This window comes from Sarcophilus harrisii, chromosome 1 (genome assembly GCF_902635505.1).
Source record: "Sarcophilus harrisii chromosome 1, mSarHar1.11, whole genome shotgun sequence".
NCBI lineage: Eukaryota > Metazoa > Chordata > Mammalia > Dasyuromorphia > Dasyuridae > Sarcophilus > Sarcophilus harrisii.
Window position 1 is genome coordinate 657,338,141 of NC_045426.1, and position 15,210 is coordinate 657,353,350.

At 34.6% G+C, this 15,210-nt stretch overlaps 1 protein-coding gene across 5 annotated transcripts in view; it reads left to right on the forward strand.

Annotated features, from left to right (window-relative positions):
- The window catches only part of GATAD2A (GATA zinc finger domain containing 2A), a 215,661-nt gene that overhangs the window by 55,285 nt on the left and 145,166 nt on the right, over positions 1–15,210 (forward strand). The window contains exon 2 of one of the 5 annotated variants that reach the window (XM_031947914.1): positions 14,117–14,221. The exons of 3 other annotated variants lie outside the window; for them this stretch is intronic. The gene's annotated coding sequence lies outside the window, so the exon portion shown is untranslated. Of the gene's footprint in view, positions 1–13,691; positions 14,222–15,210 lie in introns of those variants that run through there. One more of the 5 variants, XM_031947915.1, reaches the window with a different exon arrangement.

Here is a 15,210-nt window from a genome sequence, read left to right on the forward strand (position 1 = left end):
TGAAGGAATTTGAATATCAAGTAATCTCTTGAGTTCTGGTTTTCTTCCTAAAAATGTTTAATTTGCCTCTTTATTATTAAGTCCATCGTTTTTTTATTTATGGTTAAGTTCAGATTTGCAAGATAGGTCACCCTAGGCTGTTTCCTGAGCTTCTTTGCTCTTTGGAACATATTTGTGTTGTCTGGTGAGTTCAAAATAGTCTTGCTCTTTAAAAATTCCCTTTCCTTTATATTTTAAAGTATTTCTCTTGATTGTTTGCAGAGCTTTTTAATTCTGAATCGAAATGTTCAATTCATCATGTAAGTTTGGAGCTTTGGGTTTTTTTCTGGAGGTGATTTATTCCAATTAGTATTTAATTTAGTATTTAACTTTCAATGTTCAGAAATTCTGGTCCATTTTCCTCTTTTATCTCCTACATTGTGTTACAGTTTATTGACCCGACAATTCTTTCAAGAGACCTGTTATCCTTAGGCTGTTTCTTTTCATCCTATATTTGAGATCAATATGTTTGGCTTGTATAATGGGCTTATTTTCTTTTAATGCTATTGTTCTTTGTTTCTTTTATTCTAGATTGTCCTTCACTTCTTTGTATTTGCATTTCCAGTTAATATTCTCTATTTTGTCTATTTTTGTGGCAACTAGATAAAGCATTTGGATAGAGTGCCAGACTTGGAGTCAGGAAGACTAATCATACTGAATTTACATCTAGCCCCAGATATTTACTATAGTAGTTTGACCCTGGGCAAATCACTTAACGCAGTTTATCTCAGGTTCCTTATCTGTAAAATGAGCTGGAGAAGGAAAAGGTAAACCACCCCAGGATTTTTAGAAAACCCCAAAAGGCATCACAAAAAATTTGGCCATGAATGAACCACATTGCAGATTCCAGTTTTTCTATTTTGACCTTTATTTTTCCCATGTAAGCCATATATCCTACTCTCATACCAACCACTTAAGAACAACTTGTTTTGGTTCCATGTCCTTAGATTCCTCACTGTCTCATCAAGTTTTGGATCATTTTATGTTACAGTATTTATTTATAAATACTGGAGCTCATTTGCTAGATCTGGAAACCATATATATATATTTTGTTGTTGTTAATTTTTTCTCTGATGATTTATCTACTTATGTTCAAAGTCTTTGTGTTTTCTTCCTGAAATCTTTGGTAATTTCAGTGTCCCTGCTTCTCTCTCTTCCCCCCCCCCCCCCCCCCCCCCCCCCCAGTTGTTTCCTTTATTTTCTGACTCTCCTCTGATGGTATTTTCCTTAGGGGCTGGATCTCAGGAGTCTTTCAGCCTCCTCTCATGCTGGGTAATTTCACAGTTTACCAATCTACATCTCTGTTCCAAGTGACTTTTGGGTGTACAGAACTGGTACCAACTGGATGTTTTTTTCTTAGACTTAGTGGAGTGATATACCTCCCCATTTTCCACCTTTCTGTTCTGTCCCACTCTCTTGTTCCTCAGTTTTCTGGACTAGTATTATCATTTCAGAAAGCTGATGTAAGATGGTTATTGTCCTTCGTTTTTGAAGAAGACCAAATAATATCTCTGTGTTAGGATCAAGTTACAGTTGTCTGACTGTGGCCTGTGAGTTTAGGATTGGAATTCTCTGCCACAGGTCAGGCACAAATGGTCTGTATGAACATGAACATTTGCGGTAGATTCTCTTAACTTTGCACACCTCATGTTTCTTCTGGTTTTGACTGCAGGGTGAGATATTGTCTGCCTTGGTAATCAGAGCAGCTTTTCTAGCTCCTCCCTCCAAGGTGAGCAGTATGGGACTACTGAATCCCACTGTTGCTTTGTTTCCAGTAGGAGAAACCCCCTATGGCCTGGACTATTTGTATGCAAGGTTGTCACCACAGCTCCTAGTATAACTGCATCTGATGTTTTGTCACTCACCGAGATAGGTAGAACTGGCAAAATAGCACAGGTGATGTCTTTTGATTTGTGCATAAATTAGATGTAAGGAGTTTCATGGAGTTGTCAGCCTCACTTTCTCTTTCAGAATCATCACTGTGCAGTGGTAGGACAAAATCAAGATGATTGATAATGGCTTGGGATGCAGTAGATGACTTTGGCTTCTTTGATGTATAACCAAGCTCTAAGCTGTGAACACCTGTTTCACCTGCCTTTGTGGCTTTTTGGAACAGATTGTTCTCATTTGCCCATTCCACCAGGGAAGTCTTCACATGCCTGGGGTGTAGACACCCCCCTTGCTCATCATAAGGTTGGAGACCACTTGGTTACCCTTAACCTTGTTTATTTAGTCCATCTGTGGAAATGGTTTGTTGCAGTGTGATCACTGTGTGTGGAGTTATTGGTAAGTTAGGTGGATCAAGTAGACATCAAAGGTGGAAAGCAGTCCTCACAGCAGAGACACTCAAAACAACCCAATTCAGAGAGCTACTGTGTTAGATCTTTGTGGTTATCTACTCTGGCTCTGGCAGTTCAGAGCCTTACTGGTTTGTGTTGAGGGGTTGTCTACTTTAGTTCTATTATCATCTCTTTCAGGTCCCTAACAGGCTTTTGCTTTTGATGGTCTGTCTGCTACTGTGTAGCCTAAAGCCAAGATCTTTATGGTACTAGAAAGAACTATGGGATTGCGTCTTGTGTCATATGCTTGAGTTTGCTAAGGCAGATTTGCTGCTATTGGAAAAGGAGGTGGAGTCAGTACTGAGTAGAAGTCATTAAAGTGAATATAAGTTTCTATTTGTGTGTTTAATCTTTGTCTTGGACCCAACTGAAATTGCTTTATCTTTGGTACATAGTTTTTGTTATGGAGAGATTTGAGAGGTTATGAGGATTAGAAAACATGTCTAGTTCTTACTGAATTATAAGATTTTAATAATTACAATGAGCCTTAGATTTAATTTAAGTATTTACCATCTCCTTATTTTACAAAAAAATGAGTACACCAAGGTCTAAGTGACTTAATGTCCCACAGTAAAAATTGCAGAGATGTTAGGTTTTTTACCTCTGGATTATGATCAGAGTAGTGACATATCATTCCATACCATGTTTCTACACCAGAGTCAGATATACATGGTATGTCATGTAGGAATAATTTTGATCATTGTGTGTGACATTGTCACTCTGCAGGCCATGATTTTCTTGATTTTATCTAGATAAACTGATTTGGGGAATTATCAGAAGGATGAAAATGTAAATGTTTGTCTCATCCCACATAAGGCACATACTCAAGAGCCCTGTGTAATGTTTGGGCTAGCTTTCTGGAGGACCTCAGGATCAGCTTGAGTCCTTGGTCTTCATTGGAGGGGTGAAGGAGGCAGGACAGCCACTATGAGGCTGGTCAAAGATGGAATGTTTCATTTCCAGTCCTTTTCAGCCCTTAAATACACTATTATAATTACATCATTACAGCATACTAATTATGTGTGAACTAGAGAATCATTACATCACCATGCTAAAGTACTAAGTATATGTATATTAGAGAACCATCATCCCCTCCATCAATTCCCCCCAGTTAAGTTGTGAGTATCCTTATTTCAAGTATACTTCTAAAGTTCCGGCCCTCTACAGCCATGGCAGGACACTCTCATGGGAAACACCTTTATAGGACCTCCCACCCCATCATGGCATGCCCGTATCAAAGAAGCCCTGTGCTTTATGAGCAAAGTAGAATTAGGGTAGCTCAAAAAGAACCCGAGATGTGAACATTTATAATCATTTCCCCCTAAATATTCTTTTGGTCTATTTGTGAGTGACCTGTGGTGTAAAGCCTTCCAAGCTTATATTGATGATTAACCAGAATCAGATGCTGCATCTTGACCCTGACATAGTCATGTTATTTTTGGTCCTCTTTGAATACAAAGGACAACGATTATCTAGCTCTCATTTTTTTGTCCCCTAATAATAAAAGATAATAATAATTGCTTTGCTAAAATTTAGGCATCTTTTAGCTCTCTTCTATTCTACCAGGGCAAGGAACTTAAAAATGCCATTGTTTGGCTTGTTCTTGATGAAACCATGCTGGCTGTTTCTACTCAACAATTCTTTTGTACATTGTTTTGTAAATACATTGTAGAATTTTTCCAGAAGTCAAAGGTCTTCAATCTTTTCTTTTTAAAAATGGAAACATTTGGTCTTCTCCATCTACATTTCTTTTCTCTATGATTTTTATTTTTCTTTATTAATAAGATGTCACAGTTACTAATCATGACTCTCCTCTCTATACCAAGTAAACTTTTTTTTAAAAGTATTTTCTGGAGCAGCTAGTTGGTGGAGTGGATAGATCTCCAGCCCTGAAATCAGGAGGAGCTAAGTTCAAATTTGGCCTTAACACTTTCTGGTTGTGTGACACTGGGCAAGTCACTTAACCCCAATTACCTCAGCAAACAACAACAAAAAAAGTTTTTTTTCTTCTGAACTTGACAAACACAAGAAGCATGAACGTATATCCACATAAACCAGAAAAGGGGGATTATATATGACATACTGTGGTAGTTCTAATAACACTTGCTTTTCTATGTGCTCTGCTGAATTTTCTTTTGCTTTCTTTTGTATGTATGTTTCATTAACATTTTTATGATGCCATTACTTTGCCATTATCTGAGAAACTTTCTCCTCAACTCTCCCCCCCCCCCCCCCCCCCCCCCCAAAAAAAAAAAGCTCTTGGATATCAGGGAAACCTTTTAAAGTAATCTCTGTACTTTATAAGTGTATTTTCTTCTTTTTTCTTTCTTTTTTTATTTACAAAGCATATGCATGGGTAATTTTTCCAACATTGATTCTTGCAAAATCTTTTATTCCAAATTTTCCCCTCCTTCCCTACATCCCCTCCCCTAACTAGTTCAGGTAGTTCAATACATGTTAAATATGTTGAAATACATGTTAGATCTAATATATGTATACATATTTATACAGTTATTTTGCTGACAAGAAAAATCAGATCAAGAAGGAAGAAAAAGAAAAACTGAGAAAGAAAACAAAATGAAAATGAACAACAACAAAAAGAATGAAAATGTTATGTTGTGATCCACGTTCAGTTCTTACAGTCCTCTCTCTGGGTATAGATGGCTCTCTTCATCACTGAGCAAGTGGAACTGGTTTGAATCCTTTCATTGTTGAAGAGAGCCACATCCATCAGAATTGATAGTTGTATAGTCTTGTTCCCATGTATAATGTTGTGTTTGGTTCTGCTCATTTCACTTAGCATCAGTTCACATAGGCCTCTCCAAGCCTCTCTGAAATCATCCTGCTGGTTGTTTCTTACAGAACAATAATATTCCATAATTTATTAAGGCATTCTTCAATTGATGAGCATCCACTCAGTTTCCAGTTTCTTGCCACTACAAAGAGGAGTCCCACAAATATTTTTGCACATGTGGGTCCCTTTCCCTCCTTTAAGATCTCTTTGGGATACAATCCCAGTAGGAACACTGCAGGGTCAAAGGATATGCACAGTTTGATAATTTTTTGAGCATAGTTACAAACTGCTCTCCAGTATGGTTGGATCCATTCACAGTTTCACCAACAATATATCAGTGTCCCAGTTTTCCCACATCCCCTCCAACATTTGTCATTATCTTTTTCTGTCAGTTTAGCCAATCTGATAGTAGTGTAGTGGTATCTCAGAATTGTTTTAATTTCCATTTCTCTGATCAGTAGTGATTTGGAGCATCTTTTCATGTGACTACAAATAGTTTCAATTTCTTCATCTGAAAATTGTTCATATCCTTTGACCATTTATCAGTTGGAGAATGGCTTGAACTTTATATGTATTTTCCTGGACTACCCACAACTGACATTGTAAAAAAAATTTCCCTCACATATGTTGAAACCAGTTGATATTTTTATTATCATATAGTACTGCATTATAGCTTCTCTTAGTGTCTCAGTTCTAGAAAGTTTCTGTGCATCTTGAATGCTTTCTTTTTTGTGATTTGATGAAGGGGAAAAAGAATAAATATTTTAATTATTCAAATACAAGACTGGCTGGTTTCATAATTCCTTTGATTAAATGCACAGCAGGATTGTGTATTTTAATAGTTTTTGTTCTGCCAGCACTTTTAGTCCTAAAGAGTTAAAAGTAATGTATAAGAATGTAGAATGTTATTTTCATATCTGAAAATCCTTTGAACCTAGAGATTCCATAAGTGTTTTCCATCCCTTCGAACAGTAGTCAAACTTAAATGGAAAGGAGAGCCACTGAACCATGCATAAGGATCCCATTGGACTGCATATTAGTTATAAAATGTAGTCTTGTTTGTTTCATTGTATTTTTATTTATTTTGTTAAATATTTTTCGATGATATTTTAATCTGATTTCTTTAGGGAAGTGCTTATGATACTTCTGCCTTAAAGAATAACATTTAGATAAAATTTCTATTACATATAGTAGATGACTTTAAGGTATCTTATTTATTTAATTATTCTTCTTAAATTTTAGTCACTTTCTAGTTAAGCCTATCACAGTGGTCAACTAAACTCCTTAGCATAGTGCATATATCCAAAGAAGAAAAATCAGAGGAAAAAATTAATTTCCTCATTAATTATAAAGGATTACCTTATTTTATTTTAAAAAAGGAAATGCTACTTATATTGTCTTTCACCAATATTTACAATTTCCTTCACATGTCTCTTTTAAAATTTTTTTATTTAAAAAAAAAGAATAAGAAAAAATATAGAAAAGGATAATAGAACAAAATAGAACATTGTCATGTACCCAATAGAACATCAGGGAAGATTTAAAATATATAAAAACAAATTTCCAGTTCAAGAAAGGATATATAATAATGGAAGAAATTATATTCATGAGTGTCCATCTTTTCTTTACTTCCTTGTAGGTTGTTTTTTAATTTTCTGCTGTGTACTTTTTTACTTTATTTTTTTCCCCTTTTCATCTCCTTCCCTCCACCTTTCCCAAGCAAGTTATAGTTAAGCACAGATATATTTATATATACATATACACATGTACACATATTCACACCTACCCCCAGACTAACACTCATGTACATTTAACTCTGTACACACATAGAGCAATATCCATATATAACTACATATTCTCAGACACGTATCCATTTGCATTTACCTATATGTACACATGCATCTAAAATAATATTAGTATGGCCAACATTTAATAAAGATTTCTCTCTTGATTGAGTCTTTACGTTTGACTTTGTCTAAAATCAGTGATTATTAGCCATACTTTTTTTTTTTTCTAATGAGTCCTGCTTTTTGTTGTACATATATCTCTTGTATATATCTCTTCTTTCCTATCCCTGGTAACTCTTCTACTTTAATTCTGCTCCTAAGCTTGCCTTGCTACTTAACCCCACCGGCTACTCCTACCTTGTCTTCTCCCACCCTTTTCTTCCCTCTCTTCCCATCCCTATCCCTTTATTTCTTTATAGATTTTGTAGGGTGCTATGCCCATCATGGTATTTATGTAGTATTGCCTATATAACCCATTCCTCTTTCTAATGCCTGTGTCTATTCTTCCTCTGCGCCTCATTTGTATAATATAATTGCTATTTTTACTTTTTCCTAAGTAGTTTTACTTTTTAGAGTCACATCATATTCAACTCTGCCCCAATTTTTCTTTTGAGCCTACCCAATTGGTGATGTCATTTTAAACATATGGTATACATTTCTGGGTAAAAAACATAAACAATTTGTCCATGCTAAGTTCTTTGAAATTGATCTTTGATATTTGTTCTTATATCTTAAATTTTCTATTTAGTTCATCATATTTGTTTGAAAGAAAGCCCTGAAAATCTGCAAGTTTGTTGAATGTCCTTCCCTCTCTCCCTTTTCCCATTTACTATCATGGATAATTTTGCTGGATATGATATTCTGGAATGCAGGCCTAGATCTTTTGATTGTGGGTATATATGATTCCAGGACTTGTGGTCTTTCATAGTGACTGCTAATAAGTACTGCATAATTTTAACTGTAGCTCCAGTGTATTTGAATTTTTTTCTTATTTTTTGAAAAATTTTCTCTTTGATGTTGAGTTTTTGAAAGTTGAGAATAATATTTTTGTGTATTTTTCACAAAGGATTTCTTTACAGTGGTGGGTGGATTTTTCCTATTTCTACTTTGCGGTCATGTTCCATCACTCCAGGACAATTTTCTTGGATTATTTCTTGAATTATTGTATTGAGGTTCTTTTTTTTGATCACAGCTTTCAGGTAGCTCAGTTATTATTGTGTTATTTCATTTTTTATATTCTATTTTGTTATTTCTTGGTCTCTTATAACTTCACTTCCTTCCCCTTGCCCAGTTCTAATTTTCAAAGACTTATTTTTCTCTTTATCACTCTATATCTCCTTTTCCAGTTAGTTAATCTTTCATAATCTTGTTTTTATTGGATGGTTTTAATTTTTAATTTTAGTTTTTCCTCAGTGTCTCTCATTTGATTTTTAAATTTTTTTTGAGTTCTTTTATAAATTCTCTCTGGGAAGACAGCCCTTTACTGTTACTCTTTGAAGTTAAAGCTTTTTTTTTTTTTTTTTTAAATTGTCCTCCTTTGAAGATGAACCCCTGTCTTCCCTGTTCCCATGGTAAGTTTCTATAGTTGGGCTTTTTCCCCTTTGCTGGTTCATTTTTTTTTTTTTTAAACTATTAGTGTAATAAGTCTCTCTAAACATGGGGTAAGAGAAGTAAAACTAGAGGCACCTTTGGCTTCTTCCCTTCTGACCTGCAACTCCAAACCAAAAGCTCCATCCTTCTGCAAGTGCCTGAAGCCAATAGCATCTCTGCTCCATGGCTACTGCACTAACAGTTTGCTAGTGCCCTTTCACCCAGGGCAGCATCTCTGCAGCACTCCTGGGCCTGGTGTTCCTAATCAGTTGAAGTTGGACTTGACTTGAAGTCCTTGAGAAGTCTGGGAGGTGAAAGTTTCTGTAATTCCTGCTGAGACTCCAGCCAAACCCAGGTCGACCCCAGGGCTAAACACCCCACTTGGTATTTTTATGGAGCTGGCACTTCACACAAGTTAATCCCTTGACCCTGGGTCTTTCCTCAGATCTTTTTGGATTGTGTTGGGGGACCCCTGTTCTGCCCAAATTGTTCTTAATTTTTCACCTGCCTGTCCACTCTGAGGCAAAAATTTGTTCTGTTTGTTAGGGAAATCTGGAGAGCTTAAAATTTACTGACCTACTCCAGCATCTTCCCAGAATCCTTCCTTCACAAAATAAAGTATTTTTGACTGTGATTTTTGGCAGATACATTTTTTTCCATATTATCCTTTTACTTTCAAAATACATGCAAAGATAGTTTTTCAACATTCACCTTTGGGCAAAACCTTTCTTTCCAAAATTTTCTCTCTCCCCATCCCCTAGACATCAAGTAACCCAATTGAAGTTAAACCTGTGTTCTTCTAAATATATTTTTACATTTGTCATGCTGCACAAGAAAAATCAGATTAAAATTTTTTAAAATGAGAAAAAAAAAAGCAAGCAAACAGCAATCAAAAAGGTGAAAATACAAGTTGTGATCTACAGCCAATCCCCATAGTCTTCTCTCTGGAAGCAGATGGCTCTCTCCATAGCAAGTTTATTTGGAATTGATCTGAATAGCCTCATTATTAAAAAGAGCCAAGTCCATTGCAGTTGATGATCACATAATCTTTGTTATTCCTGTGTATCTTGGTTCTCTTGGTTCTACTCATTTCACTTAGCATCAATTCATGTAAGTCTCTCCAGGCCTTTTTGAAATCATTCTTATTGTTTCTTATAGAACAATAATATTCCATTACATCCATATACCATAATTTACTAAGCCATTTCCTAACTGATGGGCATCTACTCAGATTCCAGTTTCTTGTCAATAGAAATAGCGCTGGTACAAACATTTCTGATAGGCACATTCTTTAATTAAAAAAAAAATGCAAAGATACTTTTCCCATTAATTTTTATCTTGTGAGGATATTGACACCTTTGTCTTTTGGGCTACTTAGGAAACTTGTTAAGCTGAGATTCATAGAATGTCAGATTCAGTTTTTTAGGAAGAAGATAAAAATGAAGGTATAATTGGAGAAACATAGTGAAGTCATTAATATACAAGTTAAGGAACATTTTGAAGAATACAGAATAAACCATTTTAAATGGAGACTGAGCAAAAATGTTTAGATTTGATTTTGAGAAATTTTTTCCCTGGCATTAGATTTTATTTCAGTAACAAGAATGAATTAAATCATTAAAATGAAATCAACATTGAAATTTTGAAGAGAAAATGGCTTGAATATGAGGAAAAGTAAAGGGAGAATGATGGGTATGGAGAAAATCAGAACCAAGGGAAGATTCTTTGAAAATAGGAGAGAAGTTTCAGGACCCCCAAAATCAATTTGATGTATTAGGGAATATTCAAATGGAATAAAAAACAAGATAAATATTAAAAGAGCATAAGATGAAATGTGGAACTTGGAGATAGCAAGAAAATCTAAATCGTAAATAAAGAAATAAAGTGATTTCATAATAGGTGTTACCATTCTCCTAAACAATAATCATAATATTTAGTGATTATTGCAGATATATGGACAAGACTAATAATAGTGTCTGAGATTTAGCTTTTTTTTAAAATTAAAACTGGTTGGTAAAGGAGGGAAGATTGTTTTTATTTGACAAGGGAAACATTAAGGAAAAACCTTGATAAGAATAATTTTATATTCTTTTAAGAAATGGCTCTTGTTGAAAATGTAAAAGGTTGACATATGGTTGGATGACGATTTGAAGTGGTCACAAAAAGTAGGTGAATGAAGGAGTATGGACATTTATGTGGCTGTAGTTGCATTACTTCAGTGAAAATGTTTTGATGTCTGTTTATAAATTTGAGTTCAGGACATTATTATTATTCTGTCTTAATATAATGCCCCATTTTTCTCTGCTCTGTAGTGATGTAAAGAGTTAATAAACCTGCCTTTGAATGCTGATAGCTGTGTGATTGTTGACAAGTCACTTAATTAAAATCTTTTGGTCCTAGTTTTCCAATTTGTTAAATTGTCCCCTTCTGCTCTAAATCTGTGATCCTTTATTTTTCATTTTCATAGGGATTTAAATGAATAGCAGTTTGAGATGACAAAACTTGGGAAGTTATGCCTTTAGCTGGTTCTCTAACTTGGTGATCAAGGTACAGAAAAACATGTGACTTCAGCTAAATATTTTGAGACAAAGCCTAGAGGTAGGGGGAAAAATCTTTAGTATAGAATTGATGTTTTTAAGATGTCTTTAGCCAAAAGGGATAGAAATGAAATGATAGTTTTATGGTTTCATTTTAGAGTATTCTACTTTAGCTTTCCAATCTTCAATATGTAAAGGAATAGGAGGAAGTCATAGAAATTAAGAGATCGAAGGGACTTTAGGGATAGTGTAATTACATTTTACTTAGTGGATTAAGGTCCACTTAAGGTCAGGAATTAACTGAAGTGCTCTGGCTCAAGATGAAGTGCCATTTAACCCATTGCCCTTTAATAGGAAATAAAGTTGGGGTAAGGAATAGTTTTTAAACAGCTAAAAATAATACATTATTCCTTTGTCATTCTCCCCTCCCATAACTTCTTAAAGTAGCAATGTTCTGTTCACCAAGTACTTCCCTTAATTTGTATGCTTTTAAAAGTCATTGTAGGCAGCGAAATAACTCTATAGATAGAGACCTAGGCCTGGACTCTTAGAAGACTTGTGTTCAAATTTGGCCTCATCCCTTTTTAACTGTGTGACCCCAGGCAAATCACTTAACTTTTGTTTGCCTTAATCCATTGAGAAGGAAATAGCAAACCCTTCCAGTTTCCTTGCCCAGAAACCCCATGGCCTATAATTATAGTCCACTGGTTCACAAGTGCTGAAGGACTAAAGAATTGAAGAACAACAGTCTTCTTAAATGGATAGAGTAGAGATTGTTATCCCTGTTTTGCATATGAGGAAGCAAGAACCAGAAAAGTAAAATAGTTTGAGAAAGGTATTTGGACACAAGTTTTGATGGTCTTTTTTGCTGTTTGCTATCTCTGTAGTTGGTTGGTTGGTTTTTAAAATACAAATACACAGAGGCCAAGTAAGTGGCAAAAGACATTTCATTTTGAAGCCTAATCAATTTTTGTTTTTATTATCCAGATTGAAAATTCATGCTTTCCTTTCATTAATGTTACTTCCATTAACTAAAATGCCCATTTTACCAAGAGATTCCACTGCTAGCATATGTGCAAAATAAGACTTCATAAAAAGATCTTATAGGTATCAACATATTAAGAATATTACTTTTGGGAGATGAAAAATGCCATCCACAGCCAGAGAGAGAACTAGCGATTGACTGTGGATCAAAAGCATAGTTTTTTGTTAATTGCATGTTTCTTTTTCTTTCTTGTGTTTTTCCTCTTTTGATCTGATGTTTCTTGTGCAGCATAATGAATATGGAAATATGTTTAGAAGAATTGCATATGTTTTAACCTATATAGATTGCTTGAGGTCTTGGGGAGGGGAAAGGAAGGGAGAAAATTTTGGAACACAAGGTATTGCGAAGGTGAATGTTGAAAACTATCTTTACATGTATTTGGGAAAATAAAGTATTATTAAAATGTCATTTTATAATATCAAAGAATTGGAAAAGAAATAATTGGTTATTGATTCAAGAATGTTTAAATAAGTTGTAATATATAATTAAATATTACTGGGCTGTAAGAGAGCAAAGCCTAGTAATATACTTAAATGAACTGATGCTGAGGGAAGTAAGCAAAACTATCCATGATGATTATAGAGTTATATGTGGCTGGAACAGAAAAATGGAATTGAATGCCAAGTAATTAGAATCACTAAGATAGTAGCCCCTAGGGAAGAGATGACAGTGTGAATCTTCTTTATTTGCGGATTTGGGGAATTACGGATGTGGAAATCTGCATATCTGGCCCTTTTTCTTACTGTCTTGGTTAGTTTTACTAAACTTTTTTTCCCTTTCCCTTTTTATCCCTTGATACAAGGTTTGATTAGAGGAGGTACAGATATAATCAGAAATTGAAGAAGTGTGAAAACAGAAATTGTCATTAAAAACTCAAAATGTTTAAAGAGTGGTTACTTTCTGGCCTTTTAAAAGCCTTTATAACTGCATGAAGTGTAGGCACTGCAACATATGTGCCCTCTAAGGTACTGGAGCTCTTAGAGATAGTATCAGTACTCAAAAGGAGAGCTGAATCTAGCATGAGAACAGATTAGAAAAAGTGGGTGGGGTGTGGGGTTGGTTTATGTTGTTTGTTGTTGTTATTGTTTTGATGACCAAGACAACTAAGGGATTTGGACAAATCAGAGTGGCTAGATTTCCATGGTATACTATAGTGGATCCCTGTATCATTGTTAAAATTATAAGATAACCACTAAAGTCATTGAGGTTTTTTGTTTGTTTGTTTGTTTTTTAAATACCTCGTTGTGAAGGGAAGATGTTCCTGGGCTCTTAGAAGCCTTGCAAGTAAGATAAACTGGCAAGGCAGGCACTACCTGGCTGGAAAGATTTTGAATATGAATTTGTAAATAGGCTGTTGTGGAAGACTAGCCTGAGAGATTTATAAAAGTACAGGATATTGTAATTAGAAATTTCATCATGATATGCTATTTTTTTATTGAACATGACAATTCACAATGGCAGTTCTTAAAAAAAAAACTGAAGCTTGAAATTTTTACCTTCCTTTCGTTTTCTTCTCCCTTTTCCTCTTCTCCCTTCTTACCTTTTTCCCTCCCTCGTTCAACTTTCCTGGGAGCGACTTTAGGGGGATGTTTGGAGCTCTTGTAACATTGTAGTAACATGTTTTTTAGGGGATCAAGAGCCAATTTAATATTCAAATAGATGGTCTAAAGATTCTAATTTTTACTTAACACCTACTCTGTGTTCTTTATACATCCATTTTGTCTCCTCCACATGTGAGTGAGGGCCATTTTTAAATTTGCTTCATTTTTTGGGTTGTGAACAAAGAATTCATCAATAAGTACTGGTGGTGAGCTTAGTGTTTAATTGGATTGGTCCTTGGAAAATAGATAGCTTGTTTCTATGTACTTTTCAGCACAATAGAACTTTTTAGAGTATATGCAATACTGGTTTAGCCTTTGAGAACACCACTTAGACATCTTAACTCAGCATGTGCAAAACTGAATTCATTATCTTTTTTACTACAGTTTTTCCTGACTTCCCAGTTGTTGAGACCCAAGCAACCTTGTAGTCATCCTCAGCTCTCAGCATCTGTAGAAGATGCCTACTTCTCTAACACTGCCTGGACCCTGGTAAAATCACTTTTCATCCCATACTTGGACTATTGGAATAGCTTGCTAGATTTTGTCTGCTTCAAGTTTCTCCTCACTTCAGTTCATTCATTCTTCACTTAGCTGTCACGTTGATTTTCCTAAAGCAAGGTTCTATGTTACTTCTCTACTCTTTAATTTATTCATCTCTTTTGCTTTTGTTAATCGACTATTGTTTTTTAAAAACTGTATTTACTTATTGTTTCTTGTTATATAGTTTCTTTAAACTTCTTTAAAACAGGAATGAAAGAGGAAGAGCACTATCTTTATAGTGCTCTTCCTCTTTCATTCCTGTTTTTCTTGTTTCCTTTGGTAAAATATAGATTTTTCCCTTCAAATAAATATATTGCTATTTTTGTCTCTGTAAAGATACTGATAGTAATAGCACTAAATATATAATTTAATTTAGAAGTTGTTGTCATTTAAAAAACTATATTTGTACAAGTTCTCAATGAGCACATGAGTATTTCTTGACTTAAAGTTCTTCCAAATAACAACTCATTTTTCAAAAAGTAGAGCATTGTTTCTTCAGCCCTTTAAACTTCTCCAGTTGAGAAATTAAATTATATTTTGTATAAATGTACCGCTTACTTAGCTTTGCAAGGAACATAAATGTAGCATAATCTTTTCTAAATTACTGAAATGTTGCCTTGTCCATCATAGTGTTTTATTGCTGCTTGTTGTTATAACATTGCTTTGTTGGACACTGTCTAAAAGTATTTTTTAAAAAATAAGTTCAACAAAACCAATTAATACATCAGTCCCATCTGACAACATATGAAACATTGTATACTCTTACCTCCCCTACTTCTTCAAAAAGGAGAGAAATAGATTTTTAAAAAATTTTTCTTTGAGCCCCTGGTCATTATAATTTTACAGTATTCAGTATTTTAAGTTTTTTTTTTATTTTTAACTTTCATATTAGTATATTCCTTATTTATATTTTCCTCCCTTTACTTTATTTTCCATCA